The sequence below is a fragment of the Panthera leo genome, chromosome D1, assembly GCF_018350215.1.
Source record: "Panthera leo isolate Ple1 chromosome D1, P.leo_Ple1_pat1.1, whole genome shotgun sequence".
NCBI lineage: Eukaryota > Metazoa > Chordata > Mammalia > Carnivora > Felidae > Panthera > Panthera leo.
In genome coordinates, this window is record NC_056688.1 from 32487622 (window position 1) to 32510760 (window position 23139).

Below are 23139 nucleotides of genomic sequence, written 5' to 3' on the forward strand. Positions count from 1 at the left end.
ACAAGAAGGTCCACACCAAGACACATAGTAATTAAAATGGCAAAAAGTAGAGATAAAGAAATAATTTTAAAGATTGCAAGAGAAGACACTTACATACAAAGGAAATTCCCTAAGGCTATGAGCTGATTTTTCAGCATAAACTATGCAGTCCACAAGGGAGTGGCATGATGTATTCGAAATGTTGAAAGGGAAAAATCTGCAGCCAAGAATACTTTACACAGCAAGGCTGTCATTCATAATAGAAGAAAAGATAAAATTTCCCAGAAAAACAAAAGCTAAAAGAATTCAGGAACACTAAACTCTTCAAGAAATGTTAAGGGAAACTCTGTGAATGGAAAATAAAGACCATAAGTAAAGTAAGAAAAATAGAAAGCACAAATTAAAAGGTTGTAAACTATAACAGATATGCAAAAATTGAAGAGTAAGAAACCCAACTTTGGTAAGATAACTTACCAAAGAAAACCAGTAAACAGCAAAAGAAGAAAAGATCAGAGAAAAACTATAGGAATAACCATAAAAATATGACAATATGGCGATAAATACATATCTATCAATAATTATTTTGATGGGCACCTGGGTGCTTAGTTGGTTGAACATCAGACTCTTGATTTTGGCTCAAGTCATGATCCCTGGATCATAGGATTGAACACTGGGCTCTGTGCTAAACATGGAGCCTGCTTTTGATTCTCTCTCTCTTTCTTTCTCCCTCTGCCCTACCCCCTCTTCACACTCTTTCTAATAATAATAATAATAATAATAATAATATCTTTACTGTAAATGGAGTAAATGCTCCAATAAAAAGACATGGGGTGACAGAATAGATTAAAAAAAAAAGAGCTATCTATATGCTGCCTACAAGAGACTCATTTCAGACACAAAGACACATGCAGATTGAATGTGAGGGGATGGAGAAATATTTATTTTGCAAATGGATGCCCAAAGAGCCAGAGTAGTAATTCTAACTTCAAACTAAATGGACTTTAAAACAAAGTCTGTAAAAAGAGACAAAGAAGGACACCATATAATAATAAAGGGGACAACTACATTGTTGTTGGGAATGCAAACTGGCACAGCCACTCTGGAAAACAGTATGGAATTTCCTCAAAAATTTAAAAATAGAACTACTCTATGATCAGCAATTGCACTACTAGGTATTTACCCAAAGGATATAAAAAACAATAATTCAAAGGGATGCATGCACTCTGATGTTTATGGCAGCATTATCAATAATACCCAACTTATGGAAAGAGTCAAATGTCCATTAACTGATGAATGGATAAAGAACATGTAGTATAAATATACAATACAATATTACTCAACCATAAAAAATAATGGACTCTTGACATTTGCAAGGACATAGATGGAACTAGAGAGTATTATGCTATGTGAAATAAGTCAGAGAAAGGCAAATACTATATGATTTCACTCTTATGTGGAATTTAAGAAATAAAACAAATGAACATGGGTGGGAGGGAAATGAAGCAAACCAGGAAACAGCCTCTTAACTATAGAGAACAAATTGATGGTTACTGAAGGGGAGGTGCACAGATGTTGGGTGAAACAGGTGATGGGTATAAGGTAGTAAGGAAGGCACTCATGATAAGCATCAAGTGTTTCATGTAAGTGATGAAACACTAAATTCTATATCTGAAACTAATATTGCACTGTATGTAAACTAGCTGGAATTTAAATTAAAACTTGAAAGGAAAAAAAAGGGTACAATCAAACAAGAAGATGTAACAATTGGAAAATTTATGCACCCAATATAAAATTACCCAAATACAGAAAACAGTTAATAACAAGCATAAAAGAAATAATTGATAGTACTATAGTAATAATAGGGGATTTTAAACCACACTTACATTGATGATCATTGAAACAGATCATTCAAACAAATTCAACAAAGAAGCAGTGACTTTGAATGAAACACTAGACCAGATGATTTCACAGATATACTCAGAACATTCCATCCTAAAACAGAAGAATCTACATTCTTTTCAAGTGCACGTAGAACATTCTCCATAATAGATCCCATGTTAGGCCACAAAACAATCCTCAACAGATTCAAATTGATATAAGTCATACCATGCATCTTTTCCGACCACAACACTATGAAATGAGAAATCAACCACAAGAAAAAATCTGGAAAGAGCACAAATACACGGAGGTTAAATAACACGCTACTAAACAATTAATGGGTCAACAAAGAAATTAAAGAAGAAATCAAAAAGTACATGGAAACAAATAAAAATGAAAACGCAATGGTACAAAATCTTTGGGATGCAGCAAAAGCGGTTATAAATAGCAATACAGGCCTAACCCAGAAAGCAAAAAATTTTCAAATAAACAACGTGACTTTACACATAAAGGGGATAGGAAAAGAACAACAAACAAAACAAACCCCAAACCAGTAGAAGGAAGGAAATAAAAAGATTAGAGCAGAAATAAATGATATAGAAAATAAAAACACAATAGAAAAGATCCGTGAAACCAGGTCTTTAAAACCTGAACAGAATTAGTTAATCTTTAGCCAGACTCATAAAAAAAGAGGATTCAAAAAAATGAAATCACAAATGAGAGAGGAGTAACAAATAACACCACAGAACTACAAAGAATTGTAAAAGAATATTATGAAAAACTGTATGCCAAAAAAAGTAGATGATCCAGGATAAATGGATAAATTCCTAGATATATCATGTACCAAATCTAAAGCAGAAAGAAATAAAAATTCGAATAGACCATTTACCAGCAAGGAGATTAAATTAATCAAAACACTCTCAACAAACAAAAGTCCAGGAGCAGATGGCTTCACACACAAATTCTACCAAATATTTAAAGAGTTAATACCTATTCTACTCAAACTATTCCAAAAAGTGCAAGAAGAAAAATTTCCAAATTCATTCTGTGAGACAAGTATCAGATTCTGTGAGGCAAGTACCAAAACCAGATTAAGACACTACAAAAAGGAGAGAGAGAGAGAGAGAGAGAGGGCGAGAGAGAGAGAAAACCATAGGCCAAATTCTCTGATGAACATATAAAAATTCCTCAAAAAATACTGGTAAGCAGAATCCAGCAATATAGTAAAAAAATCATTCACCACGACCAAGTGGAATTTATTCCCAGGATGCAGGGGTGGTTCAATATTGACAAATCAATCAACATGATACATCACATCAATAAGAGAAAGGATAAAAACCAAATTATCATCCCAAAGATGCAGAAAAAGCATTTGACAAACTACTACTTCCTTTAAATAAAAACCTCAATATAATAGGTTTAGAGGAGACATACCTCAACATAATAAAGGCCATATATGAAAAACCCAAAATGAACATCATACTAAATGGGTAAAAACTGAGAGCTTTATCCCTAAGTTCAGGAACAAGACAAGGATGTCCACTCTCAACATTTCTATTCAAAACAGTACTGGAAGCCCTGGCAACAGCAATCAGACAACAAAAAGAATTAAAAGGCATCCAAATTGGCAAGGAGGAAGTAAAAGTTTCACTATTTGCAGATGTCATGATACTGTGTACAGAAAACCCTAAAGGCTCCATGAAAAAACTACTAGAATTCATAAATGAATTCAGAAAAGTTGCAGGATACAAAATCAATGTCCAGAAATCTGCATTTTTATACACTAATAATGAAGCAGCAGAAAGATAAATCAATAATCCCATTTAAAATTGCTCCAAAAATATGGGAATGCAATTTGGGGCAGCCACTCTGCAAAACAGTATGGAGGTTCCTCAAAAAACTAAAAATAGAACTACCCTATGACTCAGCAATTTCACTACTAGGCATTTACCCATGGGATACCGGTGTGCTGTTTCCAAGGGACACATGCACCCCCATGTTTATAGCAGCACCATCAACAATAGCCAAAGTATGGAAAGAGCCCAAATGTCCATCAGTGGATGAGTGGATAAAGAAATGGTATATATATACAATGGAGTATTACTCAGGAATCAGAAAGAATGAAATCTTGCCATTTGCAACTACGCGGATGGAACTGGAAGGTATTATGCTAAGTGAAATTAGTCAGTCAGAGAAAGACAAAAATCATATGACTTCACTCATATGAAGACTTTAAGAGACAAAACAGATGAACATAAGGGAAGGGAAACAAAAATAATATAAAACCAGGGTGGGAGACAAAACAGAAGAGACTCATAAATATGGAGAACAAACTGAGGGTTACTGAAGGGAGTATGGGAGTATGCATAGCCAAGGGCTAATTCAACCATATGCCATGAGAGATGTCCCTAACACTGATGGCATAAGAATATATGAGCAAAATAGAAGCGACAGAGCTGAGGGCGGAGGTGCTTGTGCATGCAGCTGCCTGGGACTCAGAGTCGGCTGTCTCCCTTTTACAGCCGCCTTTTACAGTGTTGTGGTTTTTAAAGTGGTTTCTCTTGGGCTGTGCTCTTTGGCGTGCCTCTCTGCTTGGCCCCTGTTAGCGGATGGGACTCTAACTCTCCTCAGCCGGCAACCCAGGCTGTGAGCCCAGAATGGCAGACGTCTGCAATCAACGTTGGGGGTGGGGTTCGTGTCTGAACTGCGCTAGTCCTGGCCTTTCCAGCTCCTCGACCTGCTTGTGGAAGTGAACGAAGACGCCTTGAAAGGGGCTAGCCCCGCTAAAGCGAGGGAGTCTGCCACCATCCTGTGCCTTTGGTGGAGACATGAACGCAGGCAGGGAAAGCTTTTTAGCGACGAGCAGGAGAGGCCTTGGATGAGCCTTGGATGCACTTTGGCGAGTGTGGATGTTGGGGACGGGCTAACTAAGCGGGTCATCCTGTCTGGGATGGCTTAGGGAGTATTTTGGCTTTCTCCGGTTGGCCCTAAGTGGGCCAGGGACAAAAATATACGTAAGCCGGCAGTTAGTGACCAAGTCTTGAATGTGGGGGCCTGTAGCTGGAGAGGTTGTGGGTCTGCTCTATTACATAAGGTGGGTCTGCCGGTTGTTGTGTATGCAGTCTCACTGCGTGGTAGGGCTCAGAGTCTGAGATACTCCACCTGCTGACCTACCACAGGAACCTTCCCAGGCAGGCCTGCTGGCGACAGCCACTCTGGCCCTGCTTGAATGTCAAAAGCTCCTGAATTGTTCCCTCGTGTCTGAATTGTTCCCTCATGTCTGGGGGTACTCCTGTGACCAGCTGTCCTCGCTTGGACTCTTGTAGGGCTAACCTCATTGGTTGCTTTATCCAACAGCCATCATCTTCTTACTTGTGTATTTCATACTTGTTAACATGACCCTGCAATTTGTAGATTCTTCCAGGAAGTCTGGAATCTGACTTCCAAAAGGATAGTCTTGATGGAATGGGCTCGTGCCTCTTGCTGTGTTACTGAATTAGACAAAAGCCTTCTGGCCAAGGAGAAATGACAGGTCTGCAGGGCGCTTCTGGGGAAGCTCCCTCTCAGTAATTGACATAGACCCTAGTGTGTCTCCTTTTATTGTCTCTGAACAGTGTTGTCTGCACATTATGTGTAGAACAGTACTGCCATGCCAGCACCTTGAAGAGACCAGCCCAAGGGGCAAAGTCAACATGCTGAGAATGGCAGAGCAGAAAGATCTAAAGAACCAGAGTTACCGAATCAACTAATATTGCCTGTGCCCATCTTGGGACTTTTCCTTATAAACGACCTTGTTTGTTTTTATTATGGAAAACTTCAAACATATAAGAGTAAGGTGAATAGTGTGATGAAAACCCATTCTTCCCTCCATGCATTTACTCAACTTCATTTACCCACCTCATTCTGTTTTTTTAAATTCATCCCCACTTGCTCCCAGCCTCCACTGGATTGTTTTGAAGCAAATTCCATATCATTTCACTCTTAAATACCTAAGATTATCTGTAAAAGAAAATGATTTTTGGCAGAATAGGAAAATCCATAGAGAAAGTAAATTAGTGGTTGCCTAGGACTGGGGAAGTCTGAGGGGAAATGAGTGACTGCTAAATGGATATCGGTTTCTTTTGGGGGTGATGAAAATGTTCTAAAGTTGATTGTAGTGATAATTGTAAAACAGTAAAATAAAACCATTGAATTGTAAAAAAAAAAAAAAAAAGACAAAGACTATATGAGCAAAATAAAGAGAACCCCTGACCCCCAAACTAAGCCATTAGCCAAAGAAAAGAAAAAAGAAAGGAAGAAAGAAAGCGAGGGAAGGAAGGGAGGGGAGTTGAGAGGAAGAAAGAAAAAGAAAAATAAGTAAAGAAACCTGTATACTGGGGGAGGAGGTGGACAACAACAGCAACAAAAAACTGAAACAGATACACAATTTGACACAATTAGATACCAAATATTTACTATAAGAATATATATATATAAAATAAGAAGATAATAGAGCACTGATAGGTTTCTGCACTTTGATAACATGGGTTCTAAATTAATTTTAATATCTGCTGACATGCACAATTAGCAAACATTTATGGCCTTAATTAATACTGTGGCCCAAATTACACTTATATCAGGGTTCCACTAGATTTAAACAAGGTATCCCCTGTAATCTTAGGAGAATAAAATAGAGAACAAAGAAATATGCCTATTTTAATCATTAAAACTATTGCCTTGTCTAAATTTCCCATGGACATAAGCACCCATTGCCTTAAAATATCCTATAGTAGGCATGAATGCTCAATGAGTAATAAATTAAATAATTAATAACGAATAATAAATTAAAATTAAATTAAATCTTTCACCGTTACAAATGAGGTTGAAAAAATGGGACCCCGGGGACAATTATTCCCTAGTTAAAATAATTAATAGTGCCTAATAATTTAAAACAGAACCTTCAAGGCACTCCTGGGTGGCTCAGTCAGTTGAACCTCCGACTTTGGCTCAGGTCATGATCTCACAGTTCGTGAATTCAAGCCCCACATCGGGCTCTACACTGACAGTGTGGAGCCTGCTTTGGATTCTCTCTCTCTCCTCTCTGCCCTTCCTTCACTCATGCTTTCTCTCTCTCTCTCTCAAAATAAATAAATAATTTTTTTTTAAAAACACAGAGCCTTCAAGAATTAAAACCCATTATATAAGACTTATTTGGAGAAGAAGTAATTATCTCCACTGCTTCTCCTTTTAACAGCTATATTTGGCCTTTCTAAAACTTGGAAAAAATGAATGGTGTGTCACAATGTTTTAGCACAAATTTAATGCTGTAGTCCCATGCATTAACGCCCTCATAACAAATATAACTGAAGTTACTGATTCCATCTCATCAGCCATTGGCATATATTTTGCTATTATAGATTTGGCTTGTATGTTCTATTCAGTGACTATTTCAACAGCCTCTCACTACAGTTTGCCTTTACCTTCAAAGTCTCTTATGGTCTAAACTGTGTCCCTCTAAAATTCATATATTGAAGTCTTATACCCCTTAGCATTTGACTATATTTGGAGATAAGACCTTTAAAGACGTAATTAAAGGGTTGCCTGGGTGGCTCAGTCAGTTGAGCATCCAACTCTTGGTTTTGGCTCAGGTCAAGGTCTCATGGTTCATGGGATTGAGCAGCACGTGGGGGCTCTGTGCTGGCAGCATTGAGCCTTCCTGGGATTCTCTCTCTCTCTGCCCTTACCTTGCTCATGCTCACTCTCTCTAAATAAATAAATAGGTAATTAAGGTTTAAAAAAGGCCATGTGGATGGGTCCTAATCCAATATGAGCAGTGTCCTTACAAGAAGAGGTTAGGACATGGACAATACACAAAGGGGTGACAACATGAGGACACAGCAAAGAGGCAGCCATCTGCAAGGCAAGGAGAAAGCCCTCAGAAGAATCCAAACCTGAGACACCTGGGTGGCTCAGTTGGTTGAACATCTGACTCTTGATCTAGGTTCAGGTCATGATTTTGCAGTTTGTGAGTTCAAGCCCCATATTGGGCTCTGTGCTGACAGCTTGGAGCCTGCTTGGAATTCTCTGTCTCCTTCTCTCTCTGCCCCTCCCCTCATCGCATGCAGGTGCATGTCTTCTGCCTCTCCCTCTCTGTCTCAAAAATAAATAAACTTAAAAATAAAGAAGAAACCAAACATATTGACAACTTGACCTTGGAATTCTAGCCTTCAGAACTGTGAGAATGTACATTTCTGTTGTTTAAGCCAATCAGTCTTTTGTTATGGTAGTGCTAGCAGACTAATGCAACACTTTTACTGAATTTTTCAATAACCTTGCCTTGAACACAGTCTTTGCAAGTAAGATCTTACTGGCATGTAACTTTCTCCTGGAACACAGATATGAAATGACAGTGATGCCATCCTCCTCTAAGAGATTTATTTGACACATTCATTAAAGACACAAATGCATAGAAAGTAGCTACAAAAAGGTGAAGAACCATTGTCCCACCACTTCACTTAAATTCCGGAAAATTATTTGGTAATCTGTGAGAAGCTCCATCCCCGGCACTGTCAAGAAACAGCTATTTACCTTCTTAGCAACCATGATAGTAAACAAGCCAACATGTTTGAGGTCTTTTGGGGTTTTGAAGGCAACACATTCTTTATATGCCAGTATTTATTTAAGTTGCAAATTGGCCTACCTATAATGAGACCCCTCCAACAAAAGGCTCCATAATTTGTTCAAATTGCAATATAACGGGCATTCCCAATAGTGCTTTCCAGAGACTCCCTCATTGTAAAGGCTTTAGAAACTTCTATTCATGTCTCCTAGAGACTCTGGCCACCCATAATGACCTTAAGTTTCCCATGTACTTATGATGCAAGAAACTGTCCTCTCCAGCTCCCTTATGTATCATTAGAGTGGCAACTGCTGGCTACATTCTGGGCTTTCCTGAAAATACAGACTTTCACAGGCCCTGGGTCCATGACCCCCATGACCTATAGGTAGTTTCTTGGGTTACAAAAGCAGCACCCTATAAACTTAACAAGGCCACTGAACCTGCCTTGCTAGAGTATGGAGTCAAACTTGGGTCTCCTGGCATATCCCACTTGTGAGGTGACCTCCCCTATACTCAGTCTCTTGTCATGGTGCTAGAGGAGATGACTTGTCTCACAGATCCTTTGGCTACCTAGGGAGCCCTTTGGTCTTAACTGAGTGAACAGCAAAGGGAGTCCATCTTTAGACATAACATATTTAGAGTTCAATGGAGAGTTACTGCTTTTCATATATCAGCTGGGATGTCAGCACAATTGGTCAAACTTCAGGCAGTTATCTTGGCACCAAATGACTTGAACAACAATTAGCTCCAGTTGCACATTTTTACAGATTCTGCCATTGTCAATGGTTTGGCTGTCTGGACCAAGAAATTGCAGAATCAACAATTCCTTATACAAGGTTTTACCCTTTTAGGTAAAGAATCCTGGGAATCTGTTGCCTTAGATATCTAAAATATAAATTAACATTACATATGTCTCTGCACATACTAGAAACACAATACAAGGCATCAACAAGACACTCCTTATTCTGTTCAGATTTCCAGAGTTCACTGACAGTGACCAATACACTCATTTTACACAAGACAGACAATGCTACTCTCTTGAATAAGGCTTTCAATGGAAACTCCCTTACCAGGCACACGTAGCATTATAATGGCTCACTTCAGTTAAAAATCAATTAAATGAAACATGGCACATTTCAGTCATTAGTCATACGATGACTGGGGTGAATTGTAATAAAGATTCTGACTCTATTTTTTTTTTTACATTTTGCTGCCGATAGCTTTTAAGCCTCGCTCCACTCTTTTCCCCTTCTGCCATACATCTGAACAACAGAATAAGAAAGCCCAGGTACTTCTTCCTGTGCCACCTGCAAGAAGTTCAAAATCATGCATAAGAAACCTCATCTATGCTACCCATAACCAACCTAAAAACTCTAAACTAGATTCGTTTTCTGGCTCTCTCAAGTCATTTTTGGAATGCTTGGCAGCTGTCCTGCTCTTTCCAGAAAGCCTCATTATATAAATAATAGGCCTTCCCATACCCTCTTGGTGGTGTGTGGCATCATGATCTCAATGACTCCACAAAATTTTTGGTGAAAGTATAATCTACTTCAGAGTGACTACAACCTCCACTAAATGAGTATATACTTATTTTTAACTATCCTCAGATAAATAAACCTTGAAGCACTGCTCTAGAACACTTTAATAACACTCTTCCCAACTCTTCTTTTGTTCTGTTCTTTTTTTAACCTATGAATAAAACAGTACTATTTTTATTATTTCATACAGGCAATGTTTATCTACATGTCTACAACTTAAGTGCCATTTCTTTTTCAATTTCCTACCTTCTGTCTAGGGTCATTTCTTTCCTTCTTCCCTTTAGCATTATCTTTATGGCTTTATCTTTCCTTTATCTTATGGCTTCCTTTGTTGCCCTTTCTTTGTAGATGGTGCACCTTGTTTTTGTGGATGCTTTGAAGAACTTCTCTTCAGTTTTATGCTGTTTCATCACACTCAAAATGTGCAGATGTAGATTTTTTTCTAATTTATCTTGTTTGGTATTTACTTTGCTCCTCTTAAGTGTGGATGCCCATATTTAATGAAATTATTTTCAGCCATTGTCTCTGCATATACAGTGCCCACTTAGACAACATGAGTTTGAGCTGCACAGGTCCACTTATATTTGGATTTTTTAAATAAATACAGTGCTATAAATGTATTTTTCTCTTATAAGTTTAATAATGTTTTTATTTTCTCTAGCTTACTTTATTGTAAGAATACAGTATGTGATACATATAAAAAATATGTGTTAACTGACTATGTTATCAGTAAGGCTTCTGTCAACACTAGGCTATATAGTAGATAAGTTTTTGGGGAAATCAAAAGTTATACGCATAGGGGTTGTAACTCTTAACACCCATGTTGTTCAAGAGTCAGCTGTATTGCCTCTTTCCATTTTATCTCTTCTCATTTTTTGGCAGTTCCTTTAACTTATATTACACCTTATTCTGTCCTCCATATTTCTAAAACTTTCTTTTATATTTCCATCTTTTTATCTTTCTCTGTTCTACGTTCTGAATAATTTATTTCAGTTCACTAATTATTTCTTCAATGGTGTCTGACATGCTCTTTAAACTACACACTGATTTTAAAAAATTAACAATTATATTCCTTTCTCTGTTTTGTTCTATTTTTTAAAAGCTTTCATTTAAACTCATTAGTTAACATACAGTGTAATATTAGTGTAATATTAGTTTCAGGTGTATGATATACCTCCAATTATATTTGATTTCTTATTCAAATATTGCTGGTAATTTTTGAAATTTCTCTGTGCTTTTGTGTTTTTTACTCTTTTAAAAATATATTTAAATATTTCGTTTATAGTTATATTGACAATTTCAATATCTGACATCCCTGGGGAAATCTCTCTGTGGTTTTGCTAAATTTCAGTCATGAAAGCTTGAGTGTAATCTAAAAAATTCCTGCAGTCTTAACAGAAGTTGCTATCTTTCAGAGAGGATTTACATCAGTTTCTACCAAAAGCCAAGGTTTGATGTCAACCTGGAATCAATAGAGTTAATGATAAAGATTCTAAAGAGTGAATATAAGATTTTCCATCTTGCAATGGACAGATAATTTAACTCCTTATTGCTTCACTAATACAAGCATTTTCTTTCAAACCAACCTCCTTTTCCAATTTGTTCTCCAGTTACTGCTCACTGCTGCTACTTCAGCGTAAACTCAAAAATTTATTAAAATATTTGTCTGTCTAGGGAAAGTGCTCTGCAGTTCCATGCCACCCCAAGGACAACACAAAATGATAAAATGGAAGAACTCTCCTCAAAATAAACTCCAAGAAGTAGCAACAGCTAACGAATTGATCAAAAATGATTTAAGCAATACAATGGAACAAGAATTTAGAATAATAGTCATAAAATTAATTGCTGGGCTTGAAAAAGGTATAGAGGACAGCAGAGAATGTATTGCCACAGAGATCAAGAGACTAGGAAATAGTCATGAGGAGCTAAAAAATGCTATAATTGAGATGCAAAATAAAATGGAGGCGACCACAGCTCGGATTAAAGAGGCAGAGGAGAGAATAGGTGCATTAGAATATAAAATTACGGAAAAAGAGGAAGCTGAGAAAAAGAGGCATAAAAAATCCAGGAGTATGAGGGGAGAATTAGAGAATTAAGTGATGCAATCAAATGGAACAATATCCGTATCATAGGAATTACAGAAGAAGAAGAGAGAATGGGGCTGAAGGTGTACTTGAACAAATCATAGCTGAGAACTTCCCTGATCTGGGGAAGGAAAAGGCATTGAAATCCAAAAGGCACAGAGAACTCCCTTCAGACGTAACTGAAATTGATCTTCTGCATGACATATCATAGTGAAACTGGAAAAATACAACAGTAAAGAGAAAAATCTGAAAGCAGCTAGGGATAAACAGGCTCTAACTTATAAAGGGAGATGCATAAGACTATTGGCAGATCTATCTACTGAAACGTGGCAGGCCAGAAAGGAATAGCAGGAAATCTTCGATGTGATGAACAGAAAAAATATGCAGCTGAGAATCCTTTATCCAGCAAGTCTGTCATTCAGAATAGAAGGAGAGATAAAGGACTTCCCAAACAAACAAAAACTGAAGGAATTCATCACCACTAAACCAGCCCTACAAGAGCTCCTAAGGGAGATTCTGTGACTGAAATGTTTCAAGGACCACAAAGTACCAGAGATATCACTACAAGCATGAAACCTACAGACATCACAATCACTCTAAACCGATATCTTTCTATAATAACACTGAAGGTAAATGCACTAAATGATCCAACCAAAAGACATAGGGTATCAGAATGGATAAAAAAACAAGACCCATCTATTTGCTGTCTCTTATAAGAGACTCATTTTAGACCTGAGGACACCTTCAGATTGAAAGTGAGGGGATGAAGAACTATCTATCATGCTTCTGGAACTCAAAAGAAAGCTGGAGTAGCCATACTTATATCAGACAAACTAGACTTTAAATTAAAGGTTGCAACAGAGATGAAGAAGGGCATTATATAATCATTACAGGGTCTATCCATCAGGAAGAGGTAACAATTATAAATGTCTATGCACCAAATATGGAAGGCCCCAAATATATAAAACAATTAATAACAAACATAAGCAACCTTATTGATAAGAATGGGGTAATTGCAGGGGACTTTAATACTCCACTTACAACATTGGATAGATCATCTAGACACAGGATCAATAAAGAAACAAGTGCCCTGAATGATACATTGGATCAGATGGACTTGACAGATATATTTAGAACTCTGCATTCCAAAGCAACACAATATACTTTCTTCTTGAGTGCACATGGAACATTCTCCAAGATAGATCACATACTGAGTCACAAAACAGCCCTTCATAAGTATACAAGAATTGAAATCATATCATGCACACTTTCAGACCATAATGCTATGAAACTTGAAATCAACCACAGAAAAAGTCTGGAAAACCTCCAAAAGCATGGAGGTTAAAGAACACCCTACTAGGGACGCCTGAGTGGCACAATCGGTTGGGTTTCTGATTTTGGCTCATGTAGTGATCTCACAGCTCGTGGGTTCAATCCCCTCATCAGGCTCTGTACTGACAGCTCGGAACCTGGAGCCCGCTTCGGCTTTTGTGTCTCCCTCTCTCTCTGCCCCTCCCCCACTCACACTCGGTCTCTCTCTCCTTCAAAAATAAATAAACATTTTAAAAAAACAAAAGAACACCCTACTAAAGTATGAATGGGTCAACCAGACAATTAGAGAAGAAATTTAAAAATATATGGAAACAAATGAAGATGAAAATACACCAATCCAAATGCTTTGGGATGCAACAAAGGGAGTCCTGAGAGGAAAATACATTGAAATCCAGGCCTATCTCCAGAAACAAGAAAAATCCCAAATACAAAATCTAACAGCACACCTAAAGGAAATAGAAGCAGAACAGCACAGACACCCCAAACCCAGCAAAGAAGAGAAATAATAAAGACCAGAGCAGAAGTAAACAATATATAATCTAAAAAAACTATAGAGCAGATCAATGAAACCAAGAGTTGGTTTCTTGAAAAAATAAACAAAATTGATAAACCTCTAGCCAGGCTTCTCAAAAAGAAAAGGGAGATGACCCAAATACATAAAATCATGAGTGAAAATGGAATTTTTACAACCAATCCCTCAGAAATATAAGCAATTATCAGGGAACACTATGAAAGATTATATGCCAACAAACTGGACAACCTGGAAGAAATGGACAAATTCCTAAGCACCCACACACTTCCAAAGCTCAAACAGGAAGAAATAGAAAACTTGAACAGACAACATAACCAGCAAAGAAATGGAATCAGTTATCAAACATCTCCCAACAAATAAGAGGCCAGGACCACATAGCGTCCCTGGGGAATTCTACCAGATATTTAAAGCAGAGATAATACCTATCCTTCTCAAGCTATTCCAAAAAATAGAAAGGGAAGGAAAACTTCCAGACTCATTCTATGAAGCCAGCATTACTTTGATTCCCAAACCAGACAGAGACCCAGTAAAAGAGAGAGAACTACAGGCCAATATGCCTGATGAATATGGATGCAAAAATTCTCAATAAGATACTAGCAAATCGAATTCAACAGCATATAAAAAGAATTATTCACCATGATCAAGTGGGATTCATTCCAGGGCTGCAGGGCTGGTTCAATATTCGCAAATCAATCAGTGTGATACATCAAATTAATCAAAGACAAGAAAAGAATCGTAAGATCCTGTCAATCTATGCAGAAAAAGCATATGACAAAATTCAGCATTCTTTCTTAATAAAAACCCTCGAGAAAGTTGGGATCGAAGGAACATACTTAAACATCATAAAAGCCATTTATGAAAAGCCCGCAGCTAATATCATCCTCAATGGGGAAAAACTGAGTGCTTTCTCCTTGAGATCAGGAACACGACATGGAAATCCACTCTCACCACTGTTGTTTAACATAGTGTTGGAAGTGCTAGCATCAGCAATCAGACAACAAAAGGAAATCAAAGGCATCAAAATTGGCAAAGATGAAGTCAAGCTTTCACTTTTTGCAGATGACATGATATTATACATGGAAAACCCTATAGACTCGACCTATAGCTAGAACTGATACATGAATTCAGCAAAGTTGCAGGATACAAAATCAATGTACGGAAATCAGTTGCATTCTTATACACTAACAATGAAGCAACAGAAAGACAAATAAAGAAACTGATCCCATTCACAATTGCACCAAGAAGCATAAAATACCTAGGAACAAACCTAACCAATGTTGTAAAAGATCTGTATGCTGAAAACTATAGAAAGCTTTGAAGGAAATTGAAGAAGATATGAAGAAATGGAAAATCATCCCATGCTCATGGATTGGAAGAATAAATATCGTCAAAATGTCAATACTACCCAAAGCTATCTACATATTCAATGCAATCCCAATCAAAATTGCACCAGCATTCTTCTTGAAGCTAGAACAAGCAATCCTAAAATTTGTATGGAACCACAAGAGGCCCCGAATAGCCAAAGTAATTTTGAAGAAGAAGACCAAAGCAGGAGGCATCACAATCCCAGGCCTTAGCCTCTACTACAAAGCTGTAATCATCAAGACAGCATGGTATTGGCACAAAAACAGACACATAGACCAATGCAATAGGATAGAAACCCCAGAACCAGACCCAAAAAAGTACGGCTGACTAATCTTTGACAGAGCAGGAAAGAATATCCAATGGAAAAAAGACAGTCTTTAACAATTGTGCTGGGAGAGCTGGACAGCAACATGCACAAGAATGAAACTAGACCACTTTGCTACACCATTCACAAAAATAAACTGAAAATGGATGAAGGACCTGAATGTGAGACAGGAAACCATCAAAACCCTAGAGGAGAAAGCAGGAAAACACCTCTCTGACCTCAGCCATAGCAATCTCTTACTCAACACATCCCCAAAGGCAAGGGAATTAAAAGCAAAAATGAATTACTGGGACCTTATGAAGATAAAAAGCTTCTGCACTGCCAAGGAAACAATCAACAAAACTAAAAGGCAACCGACAGAATGGGAAAAGATATTTGCCCATGACATATCGGACAAAGAGCTAGTATCCAAAATCTATAAGAACTCACCAAATTCCACAACTGAAAAACAAATAATCCAGTGAAGAAATGGGAAGAAAACATGAATAGACACTTCTTTAAAGAAGACATCCAGATGGCCAACTGGTACATGAAAAGATACTCAACGTCGCTCCTTATCAGGGAAATACAAATCAAAACCACACTGAGTTACCACCTCACGCCAGTCAGAGTGACTAAAATGAACAAATCAGGAGATTACAGATGCTGGTGAGGATATGCAGAAATGGGAACCCTCTTGCACTGTTGGTGGGAATGCAAACTGGTGCAGCCACTCTGGAAAACAGTGTGGAGGTTTCTCAAAAAATTAAAAATAGATCTACCCTATGTCCAAGCAGTAGCACTGCTAGGAATTTACCCAAGGGATACAGGAGTGCTGATGCATAGGGGCCCTTGTACCCCAATGTTGATAGCAGCACTCTCAACAATAGCCAAATTATGGAAAGAGCCTAAATGTCCATCCACTGGTGAATGGATAAAGAAATTGTGGTTTATATACACAATGGAATAATATGTGGCAATGAGAAAGGATGAAATATGGCCTTTTGTAGCAACATGGATGGAGCTGGAGAGTGTTATGCTAAGTAAAATAAGTCATACAGAGAGAGACAGATACCATATGTTTTCACTCTTATGTGGATCCTGAAAAAGTTAACAGAAGACCATGGGGGAGGGGAAGGGGAAAAAAAAGGTTAGAGAAGGAGGGAGCCAAAACATAAGAAACTCAAAAACTGAGAACAGACTGAAGGTTGATGGGGGGGTGGTAGGGAGGGGGAAGGTGGGTGAGGGGTATTGAGGAGGGCACCTCTTGGGATGAGCACAGGGTGCTGTATGGAAACCAATTTGACAATAAGTTTCATATAAAAAATAAATAAATAAGTAAATAAATAAATATTTGTCCATTTAGAAAATGATTCTTGGAGATTTTCCTTAACTCCTTTAAGTCAAGCAATTCATTAGAAAAGTATTTTTTATTTAAGATATACTTGGTTTGTAGTAGATGGGCCTTCAGAATTTACCTTACTCCTAGAAGCAGGTGTTTAATGATTAGAATTCCAGCCCCATTCACTGGAGAGGTTTTCAGGCACATAGGCCAGATGTGTCTCATAACTAGCACCCCAGAAGCAATTGCCTCATCCACATATACATCATAGGAGTAGTCCTTCTCTAACATTTAAGCAGAAATAGGAGATTCATTATGTAGGTCTTCCAGACTCCATTCTTTGCATTTTCTATTATATTTCTTTTAAAAAATATTATTTTTAGTTTTATGTGACTGGTTATCTCTTGACTGTTTTATTTGCTTTTTCTTTCATTTTTAGGGCATTTAGTACTATTTTTTAAAATGCATCAGTATGCTAGTAATAATTACTAAAGAGATACTTTATTCAAGTTGTATGTCATGATGATAAACTAAAAACATTTTACACTCTTTGTCTGGTCTTCTCAATCTGAAAATTTCATGTACACATTGAATAAAATGATTACTTTTGACTCAGATTTTAATTATAACTACATTTTTATTTAATGGCTCACCTTTCTGAGCTACAATTTCCAACTAGCAAAATTACTGTACAGAATTTAGAGTGGCTGTGTGCCACCTCAGTTGTTTAGGATATAACTAGGTTACAATTATGACAGCAAACCAGTTCCAAAAAGCAAAATTAGTTTAGTAGCAATTAAATTCAGAGAGCCATTCCAAAGAAAGCTAAGCAATAACTTTAATTGAGTTGTACATAAAATGAAAAGGGTTCCAAGCAAATGTTTCTAAATATTTTGTAGAAAAGTGACACTTATCTATAATTTTTTCATCCTTCTTCAGCCACAGAGATAAAAAACTATATATTGAAATTTTACATGAAAAGATCATAAATTGTTAAGTAGCTCACAAAAATGTCAAGGTGAACTTCATTTGTTAGTAAACTCTCAAAATACAGTTTTTCACATTTCTTAAGGGGAAAAATTAATTTCCACATTCTATCTATTGCGACTTTTCAAGAGTGAAGCAAGATGAAAAAAAATTTTATGTGATTAAAATTACCAACAACTATTTCTTACAGTCTCCTATAATAATTAAAAAGACTCCATGGAATAACTATTTTTCTCCCAGAAGGTGTTTTCTGCCTTTGAATTTTATCTTCATTAAAGTAAATGAATGCTTTATGAATTTGTCTTCATAAAAGCCCCACTTCCTGTCATAGTGGAATAACAGATAGGGAACTCATATTCCTGCTGTACACAACTCTAAAAAACGCAGGGTTTTGATTTGTGAGAAAAAAAAAAAAAGAGGCACATGGCAGCACCATATTTGCCCACACATTCTCTATGAAGATATATTCACAATATGGCATTTGGAGGTTAAGCCAAACAGACCAGTATGATCTCTGAGCTGAGACGTAGAGACTGAAGTTCAGAGTAATGAAGCAGTTGGAATTAACAGGGTATATTACTTTGCTCACAAATCTGCAATGTGGGCAGAACTCAGTGTAGATATCTAATTTCCACTCCACTCAGTCATTTGGGGGAGGTCAAAAGCTGCTGGTTGGAATCATCTGAAGATTTTGTTCACTTACATGCTTGGTGGTTGACACTGGAAAGATTCAAACTATTGGAGGCTGGAACAGCTGGAGCTTCTTGGGCATCTCCATCTCTGTGACTACTATATATATTTTCTCTATCCAGAAACTTCATGTAGTCAGGCTTCTCATATGTCAATTCAGAGCTTCCAAGACCTGTGTCTCAAGAAAGGGAAATAGGCAGAAGCTGAATTGCCTTTTCTAACCTAGCTTTTGAAGTTATTCTGCTTCTCACCTAACATATTAGAAGTGAATCACAAAGAGTGCCCAAATTCAAGGAGAGGGGAATCTTTGTAGGAGGAATGTCAAAACATTTGCAGACATGTTTTAAAACTACTTCAAGATCCAGAATCACATGAGATTAGTCTTAGATGGAGACAGAAATGACATTTCATGCAGAAGAAATAACTTGATAGATTGAGGTAGGGAGAGGAAGCAGTAAGAGATGGTGGTTGTCAGAAATAGGTAATTGCTGGAATATAAAATTACACTGAATGCAAAATGCAGACCAAATTTCATACTGTCAGAGTTGAAGAAGCCAAAATTTCTTGAAGAGCAGGGCCTTTGGGCTGTGCCTTAAGAAGGAATGATGCACAACATCTTAAGGAGAAATTAGAAAGATGAGTAAGAATATCAAATTGGGCCTTAGTGTAGCTGGAATGGTTAAGGGAGAGGGTGCAGGTAGCCACAGTGTAGTGAGAAATTAAAGCTCAGAGGTTAACTATAAAAACAGAGTACAGACAAATTTTGAAAATGGAAACATCTGGTTTTGGGTGATTTCAGTCTAGAAGGGCAGTTTGAATAATGACAATACATTTGTGTAACTTTTTTTAATTTTAAGGAAATTTTTAAGGAAAATAATGCAAAGCTAAAGGGCAAAAGTAGATAAATTGATTTAAAAAGTCCTATAAAATGTCTGTTTTGGTATAGAAATAAAAGAAAACAGTATAGAAAATTAAGCATGAAAGGACACAAGGAAGTGATAGAATAGGGGACAGTGACAAAGCAAAGAAAAAGAGTAGAAGTGAAGTATGATTCTCATAACCAGTAAAAATAGTGAATCCTTGGGGGAAAGGAAGGAGAAATTTTATCATCAAAATATTCCACCTAAAGAGGTATAAGAGGAAATATAAAAGGAAAAAGTTAGACAAAGTGCTCTGTTTTAATAAGCAAGGTTTTAAGGTCATCAAACTTAAATTCATAATAAATATAAAACTACAGATTCTATCAGAAATTAGTTGTTACTTGTGGGAAATACAAGGCCTTTTTCTAGTATGCAATAACAATATCCCAATACATGATAATATGCTAGGATTTCAGCATAGCTATTGGTTAATAAGATTTGCTATATATTTTTACAAATTATACTACATTTGTAAGCTAAATGCAAGAGACCGTAAACCAACATATAAGAGAATATGGGTTGAATAGATTTCTGAAAGCATATTTTGAAGTAAGCTTTAACATTTTTTACTATATCAGGGAGCCTGGGTGGCTCAGTCGGTTGAACGTTTGACTTTGGCTCAGGTTATGATCTCACAGTTCGTGGGTTTGAGCCCCACATCGGGCTCTGTGCTGACAGCTCAGAACCTGGAGCCTGTTTCACATTCTGTGTCTCCCTCTCTCTCTGCCCCTCCCCTGTTCACGCTTTATCTGTCTCAAAAATTAAAAAAAAATTTTACTCTATGTTTATCATACTCTCAAATAGAATTTATTAATGAATTTTGTGGATAGATCTGTTTCTTGTTTTATGTAGAAAATAAGGGTTTCTTTTTCAGTTACTTGTTCTGGCTTGATAATGAATTTACAAAAACATGTAGGCACTGTGTAAAACAATTTACATGTATTATTTCTAACCCAAACAATAACCATTCAAGTAAGTGTTAATTTTATCCCTGTTTTAAATCCCTATTTCATTGAATTTTGTGGAGATTAACTGACTACCAAGACTGAATAGTTTTTAAGTGTCAGGACAAAATCTTGAACACAGCTCTGGATACTAATGATGCACTTCATCACATTAACGATCTAAGCAAAATATGAAGTTAAGGATAAATTTAAAACCATATCTAATTAGAGACTTTTGGGAAGATGGCAGGGTAGGAGGATCCTGGGCTCACTTTATCCCACAGATATACTGAGATAACAGCCACATCAGTGCAATTACCTCTAAAAACAACCCAAAGACTGGCAGAGCAGGCATTCCACAGTTAATAGTAAAAATGAAGCCACATTGAAAAGGATAGGAATGGCAGAGACATAGTTGGGAACCAATGAGGTTAACCACAAACAGGAGGAATACCAAATCACGGAGAAGGGAAAAGTCTACCAGTCATGCCAGGCACAAGGGACTGTACTAGGAAGATGAGTCCTCATAACATCTGACTTTAAAAAGTGGTTGGGCTTGGGATGTAAGGCTAGGTACTTTAGAAATTAGCAGGCTTAGCTCTGGGAGAAGCAGAGGGCAACAGGTAACTGATTCCCTGCCCTTAAAGAGCCAGCATAATAAATAACCTCACCACATAAGCATAGCAGCAACAGTTTGAAAAGTGCCGGGGTATACATGAAGATTTATTTACTAATCTCAGAATGTGTGCTGGAGGGGGAGAGATCTCTAGAAGACTTCTGCAAGAAAAATAGAGTTGGCAGGTATCATTTCTCCTCTCAACCTTCCAGCCTAGGTAGTCAAACACTTGAAGGAACCACTGTGAACACTTCCATTCTAACCTGCTAACACAGCCTGCTCCACCCACACTTTCTCCTGTGGATCCATTCCATCCACCCCTGTCACTTAGCAGGTATTCCCCCAAAGCAGGTCCTGGCCTGACACATCCTGAAAGCATCCTGGGCAAGGACATATACCATTCAAAAGTGAACCCTGCCCTGGGAATAACGGAAGATAACCACATGCACCTGTGTGTCCACAATCCTAGCAAGTGACCCTTATAGCAAGCACTGCCCATTAGTGCATCTGCAGCCCAGCAGACATCTGGTCAGAATTCTGATTGTGCTAACAAACAAAAGTCTCTCATGGGACAGGGTAAGGAGAGCACCCTACATTTTGGAACAACTGCAGCCCTGGAAAAAGAGCTGAGGGCAGGCATCTGGTCTGCTTGCTGACACTCCCCAACTATAAGCCTGAGGCAACCCAAGACTGACCTCTTAACAGCACAGGAATCCAACCCTGTCTGGGCTAAAATGGGCCACTGCAGCTGACTGGACTTAAAGCAAACACAGCTCAGCCACAACAGTATGACACAAACAACCCACATGGGAGACACCCCTGAAGCACCTGGTTCTGGTGAACAGGGGGCATTGTGCTACAGGGCACCATAGTATCTCTTCTTCATAAGGCCACTACTTTCAAGATCAGGAGATATAACTGATTTTCCCAATACATAGAAACAAACACCGAGTGAGACAAAATAAAAATACAGAAATATGTCTCGAATGAAAAACCAAGGAAAAAACAAACAAAGAGCTAAATTAAATGGAGATAAGCAATATGCCTCATAAAAAAAATAAAGCAATGGCCATAAAGATGATCACTGGACTTATGAAAAGAGTGGATGATCTCAGTGAGATCATCAACATAGAGATTAAAAATATAAAAAGGAACCAGTCAGAGATAAAGATCAACAACTGAAATAAAAAATACACTATAAAAAATCAACAGGAAATTAGAGAAGGCAGAAAATGATTCAGCAACCTGGAAGACAGGGTAATGGAAAGCAACCAAATGGAACAGGAAAAAGAAAAAAAAGAATAATAAAAATATGAGAATAGGTTAAGGGAATTCAACAACATCATCAACCTAAATAACATTTGCATTATAGGGATCCTAGAAGGAGAACAATGAGATAAGAGAAAATAAAAATTAAAGAAATGATAGCTAAAAACTGCCCTAACTGGGGGTAGGAAACAGATGTCTAGATTCAGGAAGCACATGGAGCCTCCAACAAAATCAACCCAAGGAGGTCCACACCAAGAAACATAATAATAAAAGTGGCAAAAAGTAGTGATAAAGAGAGAATTTTAAAAGCAGCAAGATACAGGGTGCCTGGGTGGCTCAGTTGGTTAAGCATCTGACTTCAGCTGAGATCAAGAACTCACTGTGGGTTCGAACCCTGTGTCGGGCTCTGTGCTGACAGTTCAGGGCCTGGAGCCTGCTTTGGACTCTGTGTCTCCCTCTCTCTCTGTTCCTCCCCTTCTCTCACTCTCTCTGCCTGTCTATGTTCTCTCATGTGCTCTTTCAAAAATAAATAAATATTTTTAAAATTTTTTTTAAATAAACAAAAGCAGCAAGAAAAAATAAAACATTCACTTACAAAAGTAACCACATTAGGGTATCAGCAGAATTTTTTCAGCAGAAACACTACAGACCAGAAGGGAATGACATGATATACTCAAAGAATTCAAAGGAAAAATCCTGCAACCAAGAATACTCTACCTGGAACAATTATCATTCAGTATACAGGAAGAGATAGAGTTAAC

The 23139-nt window shown here is 37.5% G+C and overlaps 1 long non-coding RNA gene across 1 annotated transcript in view; it reads right to left on the reverse strand.

The window, feature by feature from the left end:
• Positions 1–23139, reverse strand: part of LOC122201127 — a 40755-nt gene that overhangs the window by 406 nt on the left and 17210 nt on the right. The window contains exon 2 of the long non-coding RNA XR_006194092.1: positions 18643–18801. This is a non-coding gene — a long non-coding RNA (uncharacterized LOC122201127). The remainder of the gene's footprint in view (positions 1–18642; positions 18802–23139) is intronic.